Here is a 23,387-nt window from a genome sequence, read left to right as displayed (position 1 = left end):
GTGTACTAGTTGTACTGTACTGGCAGGAGGGGAGGAGGCAGAGGAGGAGGGAGCAAGCCGGAGGGGGAGGAGGGCCGCGCGCGCGCGCCGGGTGGGGAGCCGGTTCGCCACTGTCTCCGCTCCCTCCCTCCGCAGCTTGACCCGGTAGTGAAGGCAGAGAGAGAGGCAGGCTGGGTCCGCCTGGCAGCCTACGAGAAGAGGCGGGAGCGGGGAAAGGAGGGGAGCCGAGGCCCGGCGTGGGGAGGCCGGCAGGAAGGGCTTCGAGCCCTGTGCGGACCTTTTTTCAGCCTCTGAGCGGCCGCGCGGCGCGCTAGCCTCCTGCGCTGTGAGGACGCCCGGACTTCCTCAGGACTAGGGCTCGGCGGGAGCAGAAAGAGCGAGACCTGGACTTGGCGGCGCGCCCCCGTCCTGGGGGCTTCGGCGGGAGCGCTGCGAGTGCCCAGGCGCGGGACCCTGCAGCGGGAAAGCCGAGCTGGTGGGACCCCGTGGACCTGCGGGGGAGGCCTGGGCGCGAGGCGCCGGGTGGAGGCGGAGGAGTTCTCTGTTGAGGGAGGCTTTGTCTCCTCACGTTTTCAGTCAAACTCGTCGCAGAGTTCTTAGAATTCCCCCCCTCGGAGGAGCGGAAAGTTAGGGAAGTGCAGGCTGGTTACCCAGACAGCGAGGAGGCAGAGCATCACTTTGCGGGGTGCGGGCCCAGCCCGCGCGTCGGGCGGGGATGGGAACTTGGAGGCGGGCCGGAGTAGTCTGGTGAAAGGGGATTCCAGCGACGCAGGGGAAGGGGCTTCACTTTTCCAGGTTAAGAGACGCGGAGCGGAAGGGGCCGTAGCGTGGGGCCTCCTGTGGGAAATGGGCTCTTTTCCCCGGGAACTGCGGCGGAGACGGCTGGGGCACGTCCTCGCCCGGGAAAGCGTCAGACTCGGGCTTGTACCTTAGGAAGAAACCTTGACATGTCCTGGCGTGACCACTTCGTGCTCCAGAGAAAGAAAAGGCGGCTCTCGGAGCGAGCTTGAACACCGCGGCAGAACCCGGGGTGGAACTCAGCTCGCAGGCCCAGCACCACCAGGCTCCTTTCCCTTCACGAAGTTTGCAGCCCGGAGTAGAGGTGAGGACAGGGGCGCCAAGATGCAGGAGGGCTGCTGATTTTCACTCAAACGCTAATTTTGTGTAAGATGTTAGGAGTGACTTCATATTCCTGTAAGTGGTAAATGAATTTCATTTGCTTTTTTCCCAAATGATACGTTTGAGAAAGAAAGAAAAAAAAAAAAAAAAGTCGCACACCCACTCTTCTCTTTAAAGCAAAGCTTGAAAAGCACTGAGCAGTTAAGACTTTCGATGTCTGAGATGAAGAGAGTGTGGGAGGCAAGAACAGAAACGTGTAGCCCACCCAAACAGAAAGACCAGATTTAAATTCAGGCTCTGTTGCTTATCAAGAGTGTGCTTCTGAGTTAATTGCTTGACCTTTCTGACCCTCAGTGTCCTTATTTGTTCTATAGGGTTAAAAGTCCTAATTTGATGGGACTGTGATGAGGATGAATCAGGTAAGGCACATCAAAGTACTTGCTTGGCGCAGGTGGGTAGGTGCTCAAAATAGTAATTTCCTTCCTCTTTCCTCTCAAGTATAACTCACTATTTGGGGGACGAGGGGGATCAAATTTAGTCAGAACTGGAAGAAATCTTAAACATGAATTATTTAAACGTCTCTTTTTTTCCCTTGAGAAGATGGATTCCCCAGTGAGTTGGTTCACGCTAATGAGGATTATTGAGTGAGCCAGGGACAGTGCCAGGATATGAAACCAGAGCTCAAGGCAGTGCCCCGGAAGGGGCAAGACTGTTTGGAACATAACCCAGTCTCACCCAAACAAGTTGGGCTTTAGCATTATGAGATACAGACCTACATGGAAATTAAAAATAAGAACTGAATATATATTTTTCACCCAATTATTAACATGTATGGGTAAATGCTAATATTTACCAAATTCTAACCATGTGCCAGATGTACTACAGGCTTTACATTTGTTTCTCCCAGCATCTTAATAAAGTAGGTATTATTATCCCCTCTTACAGATAAGGAGACTGAGGCATACAAAGATTAACTTTTGCAAGGCTGCAAATTTAATCAGTGCTGAAACTGATATTCAAACCCAGTGTTTTGGCTTCAGACCTGGTCTCATTAACTGCATTGTACTCTCTTCATGCACTTAACCACGTGTCATACCTGCAATCTGTACAGTGTCCCCAGAGGTTAGAGCTGCATTTTATTGTAGGGATAATTAGGGGGAAAAATTGGAGTAGGAGTTTGCGGTAAAAGCATTTTCCCCTCAAGAACTCAGAAGGGTCATTGAGTTCTGTGCCCACAATTGAGTGCTTCTCAGCTCCTTAATTCATCTTCATTGCCCTGAATTGTGATATTTAGAGCTGGAACCTGCAAACATTGCTTTGTTCTCAATTGGTCCAGTGTTAGGACTTGTCAGTAGAAGCTGCTGAAGGGACACTGCGTAAAACTTCTTGGTACCGGTGTTTTCTTCTTACTCATATGGTGTGGTCAGTGAGTGGCTTTCTGGCCAGTGATGTGCAAGATACAAGTGTTGGACTACCTATGGTATCTTTGGCTGGTTCCCTAGTGTGTGACTTTCCAATAAGTCTTACCCAGTGGGTGGATTCCTAGGAAGTTTCACTGGCACCCCAGCTGGGTTACCAGCCCAGTCTGTGACACCTCAATGAATATCATTTGTCATCTCTTGGACCACAACCACGTTATCTCCAAAAGGTTCTGTCTCCCTGGCTTAGGAGTATAGAGGACAGGGATGGGGAGAATGGTTCTTCCAGTTTATTTCCCTAAGTTACTGGGTATTTTCCTACAGCTTCAGAGGTGTTGGCTGCTCCCTAAACCACTACTCCTGTATTTGTTAGTGATCTCCTCTCTTAGTAGTCACTCCCCTTTTATAGTTAATAATTCTAGGGACACTCTGTGTCAGTTATTCTGTTATTTCTGGCTCCTGCCTGGATCTTTATTGCTGTAGGTGTAAAGCAATCATATAGAACCATCTGCAGTCTTAGAAATTGGGATCCTGCCTCTAACTATACAACTTGAACTAAATCACTTAACCTCTCAGAACTTGTTCCCTCATCTGTAAAAAGAAGGTGATAATGTATATGACAAGGTTGTGTTAGCATCATGTAAAATTTGAATGCATTTTAAACACATGAAAAAAATTTATATGTATTCTGAGGACTTGTTAAGTTGTTTCCTGGGATTGAAAAAAACAGCATTTTCTGTCAGATCTGTTGTCATCAAATAAATATATTATTGGTTGGTTAGATGACTTTGCTAACTTTTCACAGATGAAAGCATATAATTGTGAGTCCCAAGTTGTTCAAGTTTCCAGTGCTGCGAAAAATATGATTGAAATTACAATCATTTTAAAATGCTAGATTCAGACTAATTTGATTACTTTCTATTCTGGTATCCTTCACATTTGCTTCATTTCTTCTTGTCTCCTTTACCCTTTCTGGGTTTGATGCCTGTGTCAAGAAAGAATTATTTCATTGATGAGCACTCTGTGCAGAATATGGCACTAGATTTTGCATGCTACTGAAAAAAATAGTTTAGGAATCTTAAAAACTGAAGGAAGAAAAGCATTCTTAACACTTTTCACATTCTCTGGCACACTGTAAATGCTCAGCAGAATTTTACCTAATGACAGATATGTCCAAAGTAAGTGTACAGAATTCATTTATTGACTACCACCTTATTATGAATTGTTATCTTTAGTACTAAACGATTATCTTTTTTTTTTCTTTAATATTTTATTTATTTATTTGACAGAGATCACAAGTTGGCAGAGAGACAGGCAGAGTGTGAGGGAAGAAGCAGGCTCCCCTCTGAGCAGAGAGCCGGAAGCAGGGCTTGATCCCAGGTCCCAGAGATCATGACCTGAGCTGAAGGCAGAGGCTTTAACCCACTGAGCCACCCAGGAGCCCCAAATGATTATCTCTTTACACTCATAGTGATTTCTTAAGGAAATGGAATGCAGAAGAGCACATACTGATGAAGAAAAGACAAAATATGCTTAGCAGTGAGGCTGAGGTTAAAAAAAGAAGTCAGATTCTTCAAGAGCTTGGGACAGGGTCTGAGAGGTGATACTGGTCATGATAGTGACAGTGGAGGATAAACTTGACCCACTCCATATTGTGTGTCTGTGGCCATCCCTATTATTAAACCTCCTTTCACTTCTGCTTCATTATTCACACACAAAAATGCTAATCCATATTTATAAGGTAGATTTATTTAGCATAATACTGAGCTTCTCAGACTTTTCTATCAAAATATCTCCAACAATGATATACTCACCCACCCCCAGCCAAGAATAATCTTATTTTTTAAGAGTAATCTTATTTCAAGTCTCCAGTTCTTATCTAAAAATTCATATAGTCAGTTCATATTTATATGGATATAAAATGTGATTTTTCTCCCAAACTTTGCCTAAAAGATGTTCCAGGAGGATTTTCTATGTTTATCTGCTGGTTTCTGCTGACTCCATGGGTATCTAAGCTTAAGTACAGTGATTGGATATACAAGCGCCAAGTCCTGGGGAGAGAATTTGGGCCTCAAAGTTGGATGTGGGGACACTGAAACCTTGCCTCTTCACTCTTCAGCCTTACCCCTGCACTGTGCTAAAGGTGAGAAAAGAAAAGCACTGAACTCCATTTTACAAAATGTGTTAGTAGGCAGAGAAGATAGGAAAGATCAATGAAAAAAAAAGACTATTGCAAGGAGAGAATTGAATGTTGAGAATCAAGCTTCTTGAAGTTAGTGAGGGGTAAGTTTAGGGGCTGAGATGGCTCCATACACTTGCACAGAATTGCATATTTCATTTGGTATCTTACCAAATCACATTGTAGTGCTAATTCTCTTTAACTGAAAGCCTCAAATATTTTGATGACTGTAACTTTTAGATTTATATTAATTGAATTTACATGGGAGGGCCAGAACTGTTTCATTTTAGTCTAAAGTTAATGTTCATGATTATGCTTCTGCATTTGGTAGAACCATCTTACTATGTTTTAGTATTGGTTATAGTATTGGGATGGAATATATGGTCCAAAGTCTCCACAGCTTGAACTTCCTCTTAAATGGTACTGTCAATTAGTCACTCAGCCCTGCATAAAAGATCTGGGGACAGGCAAAATGTGACTAGTTAAGTCTACAAGGGTATTAGATCATTTTAGTCAGCAGAAAGTTCTGAATGATGTGCCTTTGGTCCTTTCGCACCTTTTTGTGTGAAGTTCCTGGACCATACAGGATATACCAAGGCAGGGAAGAGAACTGCAAAAATATTTAAATAATTTCTTTACTTAAACTACAATGTTCACAATGTGTGGAGCAATATGACCAGCTCAATAAAAGGAAGCATGAAAATATTTTTTGTTGTTGCTCTGTGACTTTAAAGTCATTGCAATATTTTTTGTAAAGGATAATGGCTACATTAGTAAGAACTCTTCATACTTTTGCTACCTATTCAACATATGCACAGAACACAATAGGCTAATACTGTATTTGGATCTGGAATGTATACTTTTTATGCAGTGCTATGCAGGTATACTTAAATATCAATATCTGAATTTATCTTTCTTTTTTACTGTTTTACTTTTTACTTACTCTGTACCTGTCAGTCTTTTATCATCAGTTTGCATTCTACTAAACTCAAAAAGTTATTTTCATACCTATTATACTTTTAGGCCCTTCATACCAGATTTTTTTAAACACCTCAGAAATTCAGGTTCTTCAGTTTCATGCCATCAAGTAGCAGTGTGTGCCCCCCCTTTTTCTTATTTGAGTGAGTAGTTCAATTGCTATCACTCTCTACTTTGTGATTCTAAATCTTTTAAAACCATCTTGCCATTTTTTTCACGTATTCATCCTTATAGAAAACTCTATAAAACACTCTTATTTTTCTAAGTGCATTTTTTCCATATTATTATTCCTGCTCTTTACCAAATGGACATCTCAATTTATTCTTTTTTTTCTCTATAGATCTCTGTAAATATGTCTTCAGTTTCCCATCAATTCCCATCATAAATTTTTTAAAATAAACTTAAAATATCCTACATGTATTTTTAATATGACATCTACTGTCCAAGTTCTAATCTTTTCTATTTTTTATCATTTTTGCTGTTAATTTAAAATAATAACAGTTTCCATTGCAAAGAATAAGCACAAAGGCATAGTATTATTATGAACTCATTATTATTATGAACTATCTATTAAAGGAGAATACAGTACTAGGAAAAAAAAAAAACCCTCACTACAATGAATATCTATTACTTACTATGAAAATATATCTATTAGTCAGTAGTGAACACTCTCTAGGTCTAAGGAAAATGATGGAAATAAAGTCAACATATTCTATTTTGAAATAGTTAGGAATCGTCAGATGTGTTTTCTAGTCTTTGGAAAAACATATTTCAGAAAATTCAAAGAAAACTTAATATGTTTCCTCAGCCAGACTGCTGAGAAGAAAAAATGCTGATGAACAATTGGAGGCAATGAGAATGTAATGCTAATCACGCTAATTCTAACAATTTTGAAGCCTCTCCAAACACTGCTCTGTGTGGCATAGTTTGCGTTTAACCATTTTGAATGTCATGTATGTTTTTCAGAGTATAATGAATACTAGTGATCTTATCCTGTCCTTTTGCCCTACCACAGATGCATATATACATATATCTTCCAAATATTATATATCATTTCATGTAACTTATAGATTCACTGAAGCCCAATCTTTTGCTTGAATATGGAATTCTTTGAAAGTGCAGCCTAAATAAATCTCTTCTGTAGTTTTTTTATTTATATTTAATCAGCTGAAAGTAATCTTATCTACTGAATTCCTATGAAATGCAACCTGATCCTTTTCATGACATTTCTTTCTGCCTTCTATTTTAACATTAGATTTATCTCAGCTTCACTTCTAAGCCATAACTTCTTTGAGAGCATAGCTTATGTTTGTATCCCTGACAGAGGTTCAGTGAGTAAAGGAGAATACAGTACTAGGAAAAAAAAAAAAAAAAAACCCTCACTACAATGAATATCTATTACTTACTATGAAAATATATCTATTAAGCAAAGAATCAACTGATGCTAGAAAAGTAAACCCAAAATTTAAGTGTATTTCAAAAGATCAAGGACAGCAAGAAGTTTAAGAAGCTGTTATTGTTTTGAGATAGTTGTCTCCCATTTTGGCAATTGAGAATATTTTTAAAAGTAAAAGAGGGAATTTAAATTTCTTTAAGGGAAAATTGTAGTTTAAGATGGGTCATAGAATAATTGGAAATCACTTAATTCTCTTAGACCGTCTTAATCTTCCAATTTACCTCAATTAAATTTTAGGGCAATAAAAGAGTTTGGAGGTTTGGCAAGCCATTGTCTGTAATCTCTGAAAAAAAACAGACAGTAGGGGAGTCTGTAGAAGATGGTTAAAAAGCAAAGTTATCCTGTGCTTTGCAAGAGAAGGATGTACTCCACAAACAATGGACCACAAAAATTAGGACATCAAGAGAAAGCAGTGATAACATGAAGCTAGCATAGCTTCATAAAGAAGGAAAATGCACATTTTTGTTTATAAAGCATGAGTTATTTGTTGTGGATCCATGTTAGCTAAATCATTAAGCATTAGTGCCATCACTTCTTTTCTGATATCAGCAATGAATACTCAAAGCCCTCGTCTCCATCATCAATATAATATCTTCAAGTGATTTCAGTTTGCAAATGCTCTACATTCTCCACATCTAACTTTACCAGAACTGCACAAAACAGGCCTGTTACTTACCTCTCATAAATGGTCTCAATGGCCCATATGCTCACTTATTTGATCAGTTCCCACTGTTGCCTCATGTTGATTTTGTGGAATGGCTTCTGATCCTTTCAAAGCATCTAGGCTTTTTTTTGAGTAATTCACTGACCCTAAAGCTGTCAGATATTTTAAGACCACTGTCACAATTTTAATATTGTAAATGTATAATGCAAATTTAATCAACATCTCTTTAATTCAAAATATAATTTGTATACATAAAACTATACTATGAAAAAGTAAATATAAAAAAGCATACATTTAAAAATTTTATACAAATGTTTAATGAATTTCAGACTGTATTTTTTAAAGACAATTACAAATATTTTACCTACAGTTAATATTTGTGATATTGGTCTATTAGTAGTAATGTATGGTCTGGATTTAAATGAATTCCATCTAGTTTTGAGTCTTAATGAAAGGATTTGCATATACTAAAGGCTTTTAGAGTATAATGACTACCAGTTCAATAAAATTTAAAAATTTTGAGAGCATATTTTTATTACAATATAATTATGCATTCTACTTTAGGCCATTTTAATATTTTTATTTCTATTGTCAACAATAGATAGGAGAACTTGATAGGAGATCTAGATAGGACAACTAGATATCTTGATAGGAGAACTAGAAATATGGAAGTAATCTTTCATTTAGTAGCAAGAGTTTTGGTTTTTTTCCTAAATCAGAGTTGAAGAAGTAAATGGTCCTAGGCACTTGGTAATTTGATTGGGTGACTGTAAAAGTTCAGGGACGCATTCAGATGTCTGCAGACGACAGGAAGAATGAACATTTCATTTTCCTCTTAAAGTCCCTGAAATATTTTAAAGGATGTCAGTTTATATGTAAACATTCCCTGAAGCTCCTACTTTAGCAGGAAGCTAAATAAAAAAAGCTTACGTTTTCCCAATACAAATGGAGATTTACTTCCTAGCCCTATTTTCTGGAGACAAATGTTAAGTCTCTCCTCAAGGCTAGGAAGATTTGCCTATGATTCTAAGGGCTAGAAACACCTTTTCTGGTCTCCAAAATGCTTACTATGTTTTGTCATATTATTTAATGATTTTGCATTAGAGATGTATCCTTTTGAATAATAAAATTCAAGTATCTCTAAAGGGGTTTCTTCTACTTTAGTCATTCATTGGGCTACTAGTGGACAAAATGTGTTTCTGTGTTACAGGATAAAAGGATGATTGCCAGCCAACATATCCCTAGAGTCAGTACTGCATTTTATGTTGCTTAGCAATTTCCATGATTTTCTGAGTCTAGTTACAAATAAAGACATTAGAAATCAAGGGCAGGTAGGTATGTTGTAGGAAGTTGTGCAGTTGGTATTTATTCTGTGTTTCTAATCTCTCTATGTTGATTTTAAATATGTTGACTTTAAAACAAAGGAAATGGCAGGGTAATAGGTGGTGTGATAGGGTGGAGATAATTTAGTTGGATGGCATAGAAAGGTGTTTACTAGGAAATAATTCTTATTTATTTTTTGGTTTCTTAAAGGCTTATTTAATTAATTTGAGAGGAAGAGAGAAGTATAAGAAGGGGCAGAAGGAAAGAATCTCAAGCAGACTTCTCTTTGAGTGCAGAGCAATCCCATGACCTGGAAATCTTGACCAGGCTAAAATCAAGGATCAGACGCTTAACCAACTTAACCTACTGAGCCATGGAGGTAGCCCTCCTAGAAGATACTTTTAGGCCAGGACTTGGATGAGGTAAAGCATCCAGTTGTGATAAAATCTGTGGGAAGGAATTTTCAGACAGAAAAAAAGAAGTATCTAGGACCTAAAGTAGTAAGGAACATGACATTTCAGAGACTGGGTAATTTTCATTTATATTATTTTATGCATTTGATTTTACTATCCCTTAGGTTAGTCTTTGTAAAGTCTTCCACAAATTGGATCTTGCTTGAAGTTTAATTCTCCCCTGATCCTTTCTCAACCATGCTCCATGCTAGTCGGTGCCTCTGTGACTTCTTATAAGCTGTTTCTTCTGTTTAATAGCCTCTCATTCATTTGTTCTTATATCTTAAATTGTGACTCAAGCATTCCCTCTTTTAGGAAGCTTTCTCATTCTGATGAAGTCTTAGGTTTGGTGGGTGAGGTCCGGAGCCCACAACCAAGAAAGAATTCTTGAGCCATCTTTGGTACAAAATGGTGGTTTATTAAAGCACAGGGACAGGAAAGAGCTGCTGCCCTGGGGGTTTTAAAGAGTGGTCCATTATATGCTTGCAAGTGGGTAGGGGGTCAGGGATGGCATAAGTGTCTAAGGAATTTTGGAAGCAAGGTTTCCAGGACCTTGAGGGGCTAGCTATTGTTGGGCAAAAGGTTATTCATTACTGGGAATAAAACCTTTGTTGTGAGACCATTTAGGGTGGGCCATATGCTTGAGAATGATTGTTAACACTATCTTGGAGGGTTTAGAGATAAAGGAAGTTTCTGAAGAATTGTTAAAGTAGACTTACAGGATCCTGGTTGGAGGTAGGGGTGAGTCCGCTATGATTGCCCTTTGCCCTAAGCAAAGTGCTAGGGTGAAGGCAGTTGAGTCCCTAGAGGAATGTCACTCTGCCTGTTTTAAGGGCTTGTCAGTGGGTAAAGAAATTTAATAATTTTTCTTCTGCCTCTGTTTCCCACACCAGTTCTCTCCTGCCCACCATCCATACAGTTACTCAGGTAACTTGATTGTACAATTGAGACCTGGCTTTGCATTTATTGATTTACAGGTCTGCTTTTATCACTAGTGAGTTTCTTTAAGACCGAGAAATTTTTATAATTCATTGCCTGATATGATGGTCCACCATAGTAATACTGTTATATAGTACATAATCCTGGTAGTATTTAGTAAACACTTAGTAAATAAGTCAATGGGGTATTGTCTTCTTGATATAACTTAACTAACGTGACATTTGTCTCCCAAACAGTTTCCATACATAATTATTCTAGCTAACAGCCATAAACTAACTCTTCATTGTAGCTATTTTTCTATAGCCACTAGGATGTTTATCATTATTTTATTTCAAAACAACAAAAAATTTAAATTAAGTATAATCATTTATGTTTAATATAAACTGCACTTATAGAAATATTCTGAAAAGATTAATTTCTGATATGTAGTTTTCAATTCAGTTTTTTTGTTTAGCTTATTTATAATAGATTTTCAGCCTTTTAAATATGTTGGCATTGAGAACTGGGTAATATTTAATGAAAATCATGATTTAATAGCATGTTTTATGTGGCTTGTTTGTTTCTTTTTAATTTAGAATGGTAGAGTTATATTTGAGATCTTCATTACATTTTATTCACCAGAACTCAATGTTCTTTCTTAACTTGGAACCTAAGGGCTTTTCCAGTTCCTAAGTGCCTGGCAGAAATAGAATAGCTGAGAACCTGGGAGGAGAAATTATGGGAGATACGGCAAGAGAGATAGAAAGAGGATATGGACATTTTGGCAGCGCCAAACTTTAAGAGATGGCAGAGATACAGCATTAAAGTAACCACGCAGAACTGGAGATAACGTCCTTGGAGCTTTCCCCACCCCAGGAGGCTTCCAGTATACTAACACTTGCTAAGTGTCTTAAACAGGTGTCTAAGTGATTGGCTTATGTGGTAGGCTTTATCCTATTCAGGAGGAGGATTCCACCCTGTAAGTTCTCCTTTAAGTCCTTGAGGGTACAAGGGAAGGATACAAATTTACTGAATGAACTAAGCTAATGAATAAATGCATAAGCCTTTAATATCAGTCCCCTTATTTATTCGTCTTGAAAGTTTATATCAATATGTACTTCTAAATTCTTATTGCATCTAATAGGGTAGAATCTACTACTAATACTCTTGATTTTGATACTCAAATTATTTGCTTTGCCCTGTAGGAAATCCTTCAAGATGGTTTGCTTATCCTTTTGGCATGTGCTTTTGATTATTTGAACACTTTTTTGCTTCTTTATATAACAAAATATTCCAATTTCATCTTGCTCTCTCTCTTCCTGAGCTCTGGAATTTGCCTCCCCCACCCCCAAAAGGAACCATGTTCCTTTTAGTGGAAGATCGTATTTAGAAACCAAGATACATATTGGCTTATTTATTGTTACTGCTGGGCCATTATTTCTAAGCCCTTTCAGTGGACAGAGTTAGGAAATGTATATAGAGATATTTCAAGTGTGTTTATGTGTAATATATTAACTACACTTATATATATGAAAAATAATGTCATACTTATATTTCCAGTTAACATCACAAGTCCCTTTATGTTCCATAAGAAGAGATAACTCAAATCACTGACTTACTATGAACAAAACACTAGCATTTTGGGGTTTTGTTTTTGGTTTGGTTTTTAAGATTTTACTTATCTGAAAGTGAGAGAGCACAAGTCAGGGGTAGGAAGGGCAGAGGGAGAGGGAGTAACAAACTCCCTACTGAACCGGGAGCCTGATGTGGCTCTCAGTCCCAGGACCCCAGGATCATGACCTGAGCCAAAGGCAGACATTTAACCATCTGAGCCACCCAGGTGTCCCAAAACAGTAGCAGTTTTGAAGGGACAGTATTTGTTATCTATATAAAGTGGGCCTGGAAAGTAATAATCTTGTTCTCATACAAAGCTCAATGAAATAGGTTTCATTAATATTTAAACCTAATGTATATTAGAATCTTGGATATCAGAGGGAGGCATTATCTAGAATTGTGATCTAGATGTTATACAGTAGACTCTTCTAGTGTTCTGGATCTGCATTAGAGTAGAAAATAAGATCAGGAGCAAAATCTTTTACTAATCCTTCACAACATTGTTAACCACATGGAGAAAGCATATTTAGCATACCTTACACCCAAAATCTTGAAATGGATGCATATTTGAGAAAAGTATAAACAAACAAGGAAGTATTACAATGACACTGACATAGTGACACTACCTACCTGGGGAAAATACTGTTGTTTTCTATTAGGATAAATACAGTGGCTATAGATACTAACCATTTCCCTTAGCAATAACTTGACTATTATTTGACAACCAACACAAGTAACTTGTGGAGAGATTAAGAGGATAAGTTATGAATATCTAAACACTGAGGATTTGCATCATAAAGCCCTAGAACTACTATTCTAGTTCTAACAAGAGTTCTCTTGCCAGCATGCCTTGGAGAACTTTTATCCAATGATCTGTGTCTCCCCTACTAGGTTGAAAACCAGAGCTTCTCTACTCGCTTTACTAATCCCCAAAATTAATTCAATAGAAGACTATGCTTATTTTTACTAGTTCCTTTGCTTTATCTAGAAAAATAAAGTGTGAAAAATAGTTTGACAGCTTTAAATTTGTTTTATGTACTAAGTAAAACAAAGATTCCCACTTTAATACCACATCATATACACACTTGCTAAATATTGCATTGTAATAATTTAGTGACCTGAAAATAAAGCATATATATGTATATATTCATGTAATATGTGCTCTTTTTACGTTCAGAATCATTTTTTAAAAAGGAATACCTGAGGGGCACATAGGTGGCTCATTCAGTTAAGTGTCTGACTCCTGATCTCAGCTCAGGTCTTAATCTCAGGGTCAGTAAGTTCAGGCCCCACGTTGTGCTCCACAGGTAGCAGGTAGCCTATTTAAAAAAAAAAAAAAATGAAGACCTAAAGAAACTACCACTGTAATTTAAAAAAAAATTTTTTTGACCAGTGTTAGAAGGCAAAATTAATTAACAATGGATAAGAAATTATTATGTGATATATACCATATATTTTGCATTCTATTTAATTATCAAAACAATTTATTTGCTAGAGCTGTTATCACCATTTTATGGAAGAAGAAACTGAGATTATGTATTTTATTGAACTTGGTCAACTTCTTGCAACTAATACATTATGGATCTAGTACTTAAAGCCACATATGTTTGACTCTAGACCCTGTACTCTCTTGAGTGCATGATGTAAAGCTTTGAACTGTCCCTGGCTGAAAACAACTTTTGTTAAACTGATTCTTTGCTTCTTGATCTGTAAAGGAAGTACGTTGACCTATCTTAGTTTTTAATAAAGATCTCCATGTTTTTAATACACAATAATTAATGTTCACTAATAGTTTTTTTTCTAGTCTATATTCATTATTGCAAAACAGTTATGACTCAGTGATGTTTTGAACTTAATTTCAATTTTATTAATTAAAACACATCTGTATACATATGGAAAGTACCAGTTGTGACAATAGAATAGAGAACTTTATTTTGAAAAGTAATTTATAGCTGAAAATTGGCCATAGATAAATTGTGAACATGGGGGCCACACATATGGGGGTAAAAGTTGGCCTAGAGTCTTTTTTTTCTTTCTTTTTCAAGACAGTTGTAGTCATTAAGTGTTTTTGTTGAAGTATAATTAACATAAAGTGTTATATTCATTTCAGGTATACTATATAATGATTCAGCAATTCTGTACATTACTCAGTGCTTATCATCTTAAATGTACTCTTAATCTGTCTAACCTATTTCATCTATCCCCCACATGAACCTCCCCTCTAGCAAGCACCAGTTTGTTCTTGTCATTTAAGAGTTTGATTTTTTTATTTGTTTGTAATTCAACAATTCTGTACATAGTGCTCATCACAATAAATGTACTCAATCCCCTTTATCTATTTCACCCATCCCCCAACCCACCTCTGGTAACTACCACTTTTTCCCTATATTTAGGAGTCTGGCTTTTTTTTTTCCCCCAGCCCTTGGGTGTGTGTGGGGGGGTGTTCCTTTTTTCTTTGTTCATTTCTTTCTTTAATTCCACATATAAGTGAAATCATATGGTATTTGTCTTCCTCTATTGATATATTTCACTTAGCATTATATCCTCTAGGTCCATCTACCTTGTTGCACATTGCAAGATCTCACTTATATTTATGGCTGAGTGATGTTCCATTGTATATATATACCACATCACCACATTTTCTTTATCCATTCATGTATGAATGGACAATTGGGTTGCTTCCATATTTTGGCTGTTGTAAATAATGCTGCAAAACATCAGAGTGCCTGGAATCATCTTAAATGTGCATTATCCAAAAGAACTGCTTAGTAAGTAATAGGATCCCAGAAGAGAATCTATGAAGAGATGGACCTGCTGAGAACCAAATCACAGTGAATCGTTGGTGAGCGATGCCTACCAATGAATGGAGAGAGAAGTAAATGTTCTGAGGAATCATGCAAGGAACTGAAATACTCTGTGAGGAAAAAACCAAGAGTCACTTTTGACACTTGTCAAGACAGACAGCAATGATGGCAGCTCACAAAAGTACCAGGAGCCAGTAGCTTTTTTGTGCCCTCGCCTCTCTATCCACCATCTCAAACCCTGGTGTGATCAGAAACAATGCAAGTTAGTAACTGAAGAGAGAAAGAAAGACAAGTTGGGAAAACAGAGGAATCTCTCTAAGCCGTACCGTGTGCTGCAGGCCTCCCTTCTGTTGCATGGCTGATTAGGTGAGTGCAGAAGCTTTAATTTTAAATGAAGCTTGTAGTTTTTACTATACTCTGGCTGTACCTATCACTTTCAGAATTGAAATAGTTTAACTAAAGTACCAGGGAGATTTTTATTATTTATGACAGCTATGGGACAGCAACCAAGATTTTATCCAGGAGAAGGAGAAGAATTACCCTATGGAGCACACTTTAATGGACATTTTGAGAGGAAAAGTTATGTAATGATTTCATTTGGCAATTCTGTTCCTTCAGAATATCATCATAGATTTATATATCCATGTACCATATATCAAAAAATACTCATTTATCTTTATATGTGCATGTGTCAGATAGAGCACATTGCCTTTTGCAGATTTTCTTGTTTTTTAAAAGTTCTTACTTGATTATTCTCTTAATTGCATTTGTATTCTTTCTAAATTTTTTAGTTATATGCAAAGAAGGGTCAAGTTTTTATATGCAATATTCTATGTTTTTCTTTATAATTGAAGAAAATCATATTTTATCTGAATACCATGTACATATGATCTGTGACACCCCATCGTTTTTTCCTTGTGAATGTTTATAAAGTACAAATCATCTCAAATAAAAGGATCAGAATTAGATTTGAAAAAATGTATTCAATAAGATGTGTAAGATGAGATAGAATTAATTCTAATTAAATTCATAGAGGATTTGAAATTAGATGTAAATCTGTAGTATCATATTACATTAAATATAAATTAGTATTTGATTTGCATTCAGAAAAATGTACTATGTTCACTTCTGAGAACCATTCAGACAGAACATGAGAACAGATATCCTATCTTTATTTTCTCTTCTCCCCTTGCAACTTAAATGTTATTGGAAAATCTGCCCTGCCTGATTACCAGTATTAAACACTGATTTTGAGAAATCTGGAGAAACTAAGATTCACATTTTAGTCAGAGATAGAATACAGTCAGAAGTAATTTTATAAGTGTCAAAAAATTTTTAAGAGGTAACAATTTTAATATCTTAAAAGCTAACCTAACAAATACTGAATTTTAGATATTAAGGCTAGAAAAGATACATAAAACACAAGAGTTTCTTGAATAAATGTTCCACATTTAACTTAAAGAATTATTTAAGACTTAGTGTTCCACTATCAGTATGTGGACATTTACAGAAACCTTATTCGAAAATGATACAGGGGGTGCCTGGATGGCTCAGTGGGTTAAGCTGCTGCCTTCGGCTCAGGTCATGATCCCAGGGTCCTGGGATCGAGTCCCACATCGGGCTCTCTGCTCAGCGGGGAGCCTGCTTCCCTCTCTATCTCTCTACCTGCCTCTCTGTCTACTTGTGATCTCTGTCTGTCAAATAAACAAATAAAATCTTTAAAAAAAAATTATTTGTTAAAAAAAAAAAGAAAATGATACGGGTAGTTAACTTAGAAAATCTTTAGAATTTGGATTTAGGTCCTATGATTCAGAATTTAGATGTTGTTCAAAGGAGGTTTCTATTGGACCCTAAAACCACCATTTAATGAGGTGTATTGAAAAAGGGAGATTCTAGTATAAAAGGCTATTAATGTCCTATATGACTTCATTCTTACTACTATGATGTGGATAATAAAGTTTATAAAACATGTATTTATTATTATTTCATTATTAACCATGGCTATTCATAAAAAATAAAACCCCAAAATGCAGCAAAAATTAATAGTTATTAATATTTAGTATTACCTTGAAAATTGAGACTGTTTAACAATACTGGTTGTGATTATATAGCATTCTGAATTCAGTGAATCCTTTGACAGTCCTAATTTTCTACCTAAGAGCTATTTTCCACTTCTCCCTTACTGACAGGACCCCTTTTTGTTCAGGTTGGCAGTGTTCCCAGATAAAATACTCACCTCAGACTCTGTTGCAGCCAAGGCTAGCAATGTAATAAAAGTGTAGGCAATGAGACACAAATACGTTTCTGCTAAGAGACTTCTGGTATTATTTTTGTTTTTCTAATACAAAAACTCTTTTTGTCCCTTTCTCTACAGCACAACTGAAGAGGCAGAAGCCATCTTGCCTCTATGATTAGACAAGCAGGAAGATTAAAGCTTCTCTGTGAGGATAATGGAACAAAGTGATAGAAGGGGCCTAGACTCCCTTCCTTTAGACTTCTTGTTATGTGAGGAAAATAAAATGCTATTATAAGTTTATGCCAGGGATGGGCTTCAGTTTCTTGAATATCAGTACATCAGAGTTCATATAATGCCCATTAATTGGCAAAAGGAATCCATTTTAAAGGATCAATCTGAGGGACTAACAGATACCTAACTACAATTAAATCTCAGAAAAATTATAGCTTTTTACCCCATTGTGTTTTTGAAATTGATCTCTCACAGTTTTTTATCAAACTATTAAATACATTTGAACATTGTTATTCATTGTTACAGTAAATCCTGTTATTTTCTAAGTGTATTATTGTGTGTGTGCCCAGGTGTGTGTGTGTGTGTGTGTGTACATATACTCAAGAAGCCTGAAGGAACCATGATTTTACAGGGGCTCTCAATGCCCAAACTCATATCTCTATTTTTTTTTAATATTCTATTTATATTTTGAGTGGGGGAAGGGGCAGACAACAGAGGAGAGAGAGAATCTCAAGCAGATTCTACACTGAGCATGGAGCCCCACATGATCTGAGCTGAAAACAAGAGTCAGACATTTAACTTACTGAGCCACCCAGATGCCCCTAACCCATTCTTTAAACTTCTCCATTTAATATCCCTTAAGGAATAAATCCTAATATAACCCATTAAAAATGATTTAATGATTTATCTATCTTCTATCAGCTTATCATTGGAGGCTTCTGGGGTCGTGTGTTTGTTGACCCATTTACTTTATTTGAATACCTACTTTCTTGAGGGTTTTTATCATAAATGGATGCTGAATTTTGTCAAACGCTTTTTCTATACTGAGAAAACCATGTGATTTTAATAATTTCATTGATGTGGTGCATCACACTGATTGATTTGTAGATGTTGAACCATCTTCACATCCCTGGAATAAATCCCACTCAGTATGGCATTTGATCCTTTTAATGTATTGTTGGATTCAGTTTGCTAGTAATTCATTGAGGATTTTTATGTCTATATTCATCAGTGATATTAGCCTGTAATTTTTTTGTGTGTGCGTCCTTGTCAGGTTTCAGTATCAGGGTAATGCTAGCTTCATGAAATGAGTTTGGAAATGTTCCCTCCTCTTTGATTTTTTTTGGAAGAGTTTAAGAAAGATTGGTATTAATTATTGTTTAAGTCTTCAGTAAGGGGGGAAAAAAAAGTCTTCCATGGATTCACCAGTGAAGCCATCTGGAATGGACTTTACTATGTTGAGAGTTTTTGACAACTTACTCAGTCTCCTAAAAATAATTGTGATGTTCAGATGTTTTATTCATTAGTCAATCTAGGTAGGCTGCATATTTCTAGGAACTGATCCATATCTTATAGGCTGTTCAAATTGTTGGCTTATAATAGCTAAAGTTTTTCTATTTTTTTTTAAAGAAACACCTTTTAGTTTCACTGGTGTATTGTCTGTTTAGTCTTTATTTTATTTATTTCTGCTCTGATTTTGTTATTTCCTTCTTTCTACTAACTCTGGCCTTAGTTCTTTTTCTAGTTTCTTGAGGTGTAAAGTTAGGTTGTTCAAGATTTTTCCTTTTAATATAGGTATTATTGCTGTGAACTTGCTCCCATTTACTTTGACTGATGGTAAGATATCCTATCTAAGAGACATTTTTTAATAGAGCCAAACCATGTCTTTTTTTTTTTTTTTTTTTTTTGGAAAGTCATGTCTTTTTATCTGGCTCAGACTTCTTTGTCACTTAGCCACACTGAGTATTGAGAACAGTTATAAAGGATTCTGCATTCAGGTCCTATAGGATAGGGTGGAGGGGTTGTCCACACCAACAGGCAATTATTGGATACCCACCTAGGTATGCTACAACTCAACTCAGTTCTGACACTGTTTACCCAGAGACAGCATCAGTTTACACAGTTTAAAAGTTCAGTTTCACATGACTGCCCAGCCCTCCTTCAGATGCCAATCAGCTGTAGATAAGGTTCCAGTGACCCCTTCCTCAGATTCAAATGATTTGCTAGGATCACAGAACTCAGGCAAATAGTTTACTTACTAGATTACCATTTATTATGAAAGAATATAACTCATGGTTATATTTTCAAGATGAAAAAGATGCATAGGGCAAGCTTTGGGGAAAGGACCTCGAGCTTCCATGCCTTCTATGATGCACCACTCCCCCTGCATCTCTACATGTTCATCTACCCAGAAGCTCTGAATACTGATCTTGTGGGATTTTATGGAGACTTTTTTACATAGGCATTACTGATTAAATTATTGCCCACTGACATTTTTTTTTCAACCTCCAGTCCTCTCCTGCCCCTCATCAGAAGTCAGATGGGGATCAGGGTTAGGAATAAAGGTTTCAATCGTGTATTCATCTTTGTTCCCCAGAAAATAAGCTCCTATCATCAGTTGTTTTCCAGAAGTTACCTCATAAGCCCAGTCATGGAAAGGAACCTGTTATGAACAACAGTATATCCATTTCATTTTTATGGCTCTGAATCCATTTCAGAAGATGAGGACAAGAGACCAAATATTATAAGAAAGATGTTCCTATAGGTCTACTTGCTCAGGAAGGTTCATGGATTTGGGGAGCTGTGAGTCAGGAAACAATGGATGAAGACAAAATATATATTTCTTATAACTCGTGATATCAAAAATCGATTATTTAGAAATCTTTAAGTTGGGAGGGAAGTAATAAAATCATTTCACTGATTAGTAAATTAAGCCTCAAGATTACATTTCCTTGGTCAAAATCATTACTGATGTAGATACTATTTGTGCTAAGAATAAAAATGGCTTGAACTTTACCACTTAAACTACTCTGGAAACTACCTTTCTCAACTTTCCATTTACATGACAGATTATAAGTTACTAAGTCAAAACATCTTGAAAAAAATGAAAACTGTTTCTGGGGACACTGCTTAGATTGAGAAACTGCTGGAGGCCATCATATACTTTTCTCCTCTAGTGTGAGCAGTACCTCAGCGGCTAAGCAAGGTTGTAGTACACATGCACTACCCATCACTAGTACAGTGATGCAGGGATTTGCCAACCACAAATTTGAGCTGTCCATTTACTAAAATCTGCTTTACTTTCAGAGATACTTCAGGACAACACTGCTTAGACTTTACTACCCTCTAAGTACCTATAGCCTTCAAACTCCTCAAAAATTCTGTTCCTGGTAAAGCAATATGAATAAAGAGGGACTGGGGATGGGTATGCCCTGGGGAAGTAGGTGGGCAGAAAAGAATAAAAAAGGCTTATTTAATCTGGAATTGAACCTGGGTGAAATTTGTGAAGAGGGTAAATCATAAGTGTTTCACAACACACACAATTTTTTTTTTAAATGTAACTGAGGTGATAAATGTTAATCAGCTTAATGGTGGAGATCATATGTATATATGGGTATATAAATAACTACCTCAAAGTGTACATTTTTAAAAAGATTTTATTTATTTATTTGGCAGAGAGGCAGGCAGAGAGAGAAGGGGAAGCATACTCCCTGCGGAGCTGAGAGCCTGATGTGATGCTGGGCTTGATCCCAGGACCCTGAGATCATGACCTGAGCCAAAAGCAAAGGCTTAACCCACTGAGCCACCCAGCTGCCCCCAAATTGTACATTTTAAGTACATAGAACTTTCATCAATTTTTGTACCTCAGTAAAGCTGAGGGAGGAAAATGGGGGTTAGGGAGAAAAGTGGTTCATGGAAATTGTACCATAGCCAAGGATAGTGCTTGTGAGAAATTCTTGGAAAGTAAAGGATTTTCACGTTACTTCAGGAGAAAAAAAAGTTAGAATAATCCAAAATAAATTAACTTCCTAGAAAACAGTGAACTAGGCAATAGAACGAGACCCCAAGGTACTATAGTCAAAGCTGCTAAAAACTAGAAGTTGTTCTAGAAGTTATGTATATTAATTTGCCTTCCACCTCAAGAATAAAAGGAACCTTCTATTAACAGTCAAGTAGGTGTGAGAGACATCTACAGGAATCCATTCTCCCTTTAATAGATTAAACCAGACCCATTGAGAGGACTGAGCATTCCTTTTTCAAGGACAGGCATATAGAACAATATACAAGAAATACACAAACCCAGAATAATAATAAAACAAGAAGCAAAGAAACTTAAGAAAGAAATTCTTCTGCACAAAGGAAGGAATTATTCTAAAATACTTTTAAAAATGATGTTACTTTAAGAAGCAAAATCAGTTACTTTTAAAATACCTAGAAATGAAACAATCTATAGATGTTAAAAATATTTAGTATCTCAGATACCTTGACAAACTTGGTGAAATACTGAGCATAAATAAATTATTAAAATCCAGTCCCAGTGAGAGGTAGGTTACTTAGGGACCAGACAAAATACAAGAAACCTAAAGCAAATTCCAGGCTAGCTTTAAAATTAAACCTGTGCAATATCAAACATTAAGAAATAATGGATTTCTGTTTTCTTTTTTCCCCTTTTCTGCAAAGTGACAAGACTTGGGAGCAAATGACAACTGAAATTTTCATTTTCTGATAAGTGTTTATAAATTATAGCACTGATGTAGAAACTGAAAAGTTTAATATTTAATTCAGGGGGTCAAGAATTAAAATTGAGAAATAAAAAATGGAAATTTTTGAATGAATGTTTTTATGGTGAACCTGGATATAAGTGAATCCAAGAAATGTGTGTACACATGTTAACACTTGACACAAGTATAATAAATGTCACTTGAAGGAGATATGTAATTCTAAAAAAAAAAAAAATCTGTACTTCTTACCTATAATCTACACCTATATTAAATTAAGTGAGCATAGTAAATTTTGTAAGGGATGCATTAGGGATGCATTAGGAAAAGCACAGTAAAGTTCTTGTTTTACATAGGAGGGAGGTTAAATTAGTTGAATTTGAAACTAAAAAAAAAAAAATTATATAATCAAGACCTTTCTCAAAGAATATGAAGTAACATTTTGGGAAGATGGCAGAGTAGGAGAATCCTAAGCTCATCTTGTCCTACAGATAGAGCTAGATAACAACCATATCTGTGTAAACAATCCAGAAAATGACCCAAAGAATGGCAGAACAGACTCGCCACAGCTAAATGTAAAGAAGAGCCTACATCAAAGCCAAGTATACCTGCAGGACTGTCCATAGGAGGGAGGGATATGGTGAGCACAAATGGTGGACAGGACCAGACCCACACATAGGCATGGGGACCCCACACTGGGAAGATGAATGCCCATAACACTCAGCTTTGAAAACCAGAGGAGCCTAACAGTCAGTGAGGATTAATACCTGAAACTTAAAAATGAGTGAGCTCAGCTCTGGGAGAGCCTGGAGAGTGGAGTCCCTGCTCTTAAAGGGACAGCACAAAAAAACAACCCCACTGATATATAGCATAGAAGCAAGTGTGAAAAAATGCCTGGGATATGTAGGAAGGAGATATGTTTACTAGTTTCAGAGCATGTGCTGGAGAGTCAGGATTCTTTGGGAGACTTCAAGAACAAAAGACCAGGGGCACCATGTCCCTCCTCTACCCCCAAGCCCAGATACATGGACACTTGTGGGAGCCAGCACAGCTCCAACTCTCCACTTAGCTTGTAAACAGTTCACCACACCCCTGCACTCTTCTGTGGACCCACTGCTCCAATAGGTTTCATCAGGAGTCTTCTCAAGTGGCTGCAGGTCAATTCCCACTGCAGACCAGCATGGACCTGCTACAGTATGTGTCCCACCCCTGTTCACTAGCACCCCCTGGCCACTTCCAATATGCCTTTGGCAGGAGTTTATCCAAAGTGGTTCCACAAGTCTGCCAATGTGTAAGCAGCACTGACAGAGGCCAACACCACTCCAAAGTGACTCCTGCCCTGGAGAGAGTACTCATACTAACTTCAGCCCCCAGCAATTGACTGGGGACAGACATCTGGTCTGACTACAGGTCCCACCCACCAATAAAAGCTTCATAGAGGACAATTCAGGGAGAACAACCTGTAGTTCAGTGCTATCGCTTCTCTGGCCAGTGCT

At 37.2% G+C, this 23,387-nt stretch overlaps 1 long non-coding RNA gene across 7 annotated transcripts in view; it reads left to right on the top strand.

Annotated features, from left to right (window-relative positions):
• The first annotated feature begins 122 nt into the window (after positions 1 to 122).
• LOC132015997 (uncharacterized) overlaps positions 123 to 23,387 on the top strand; it is a 138,197-nt gene continuing 114,932 nt past the window's right edge. For 2 of the 7 annotated variants that reach the window (XR_009403855.1, XR_009403852.1), the window contains exons 1-3: positions 123 to 1,102; positions 1,494 to 1,538; positions 4,491 to 4,680. This is a non-coding gene — a long non-coding RNA (uncharacterized LOC132015997). Of the gene's footprint in view, positions 1,103 to 1,493; positions 1,539 to 4,490; positions 4,681 to 9,347; positions 10,864 to 14,671; positions 15,292 to 17,299; positions 17,680 to 23,387 lie in introns of those variants that run through there. The other 5 variants (XR_009403851.1, XR_009403854.1, XR_009403857.1 and 2 more) reach the window with 5 other exon arrangements.

Source organism: Mustela nigripes, chromosome 4, assembly GCF_022355385.1.
Source record: "Mustela nigripes isolate SB6536 chromosome 4, MUSNIG.SB6536, whole genome shotgun sequence".
NCBI classification, from domain to species: domain Eukaryota; kingdom Metazoa; phylum Chordata; class Mammalia; order Carnivora; family Mustelidae; genus Mustela; species Mustela nigripes.
This window is presented reverse-complemented; position numbering and strand designations above follow the sequence as displayed.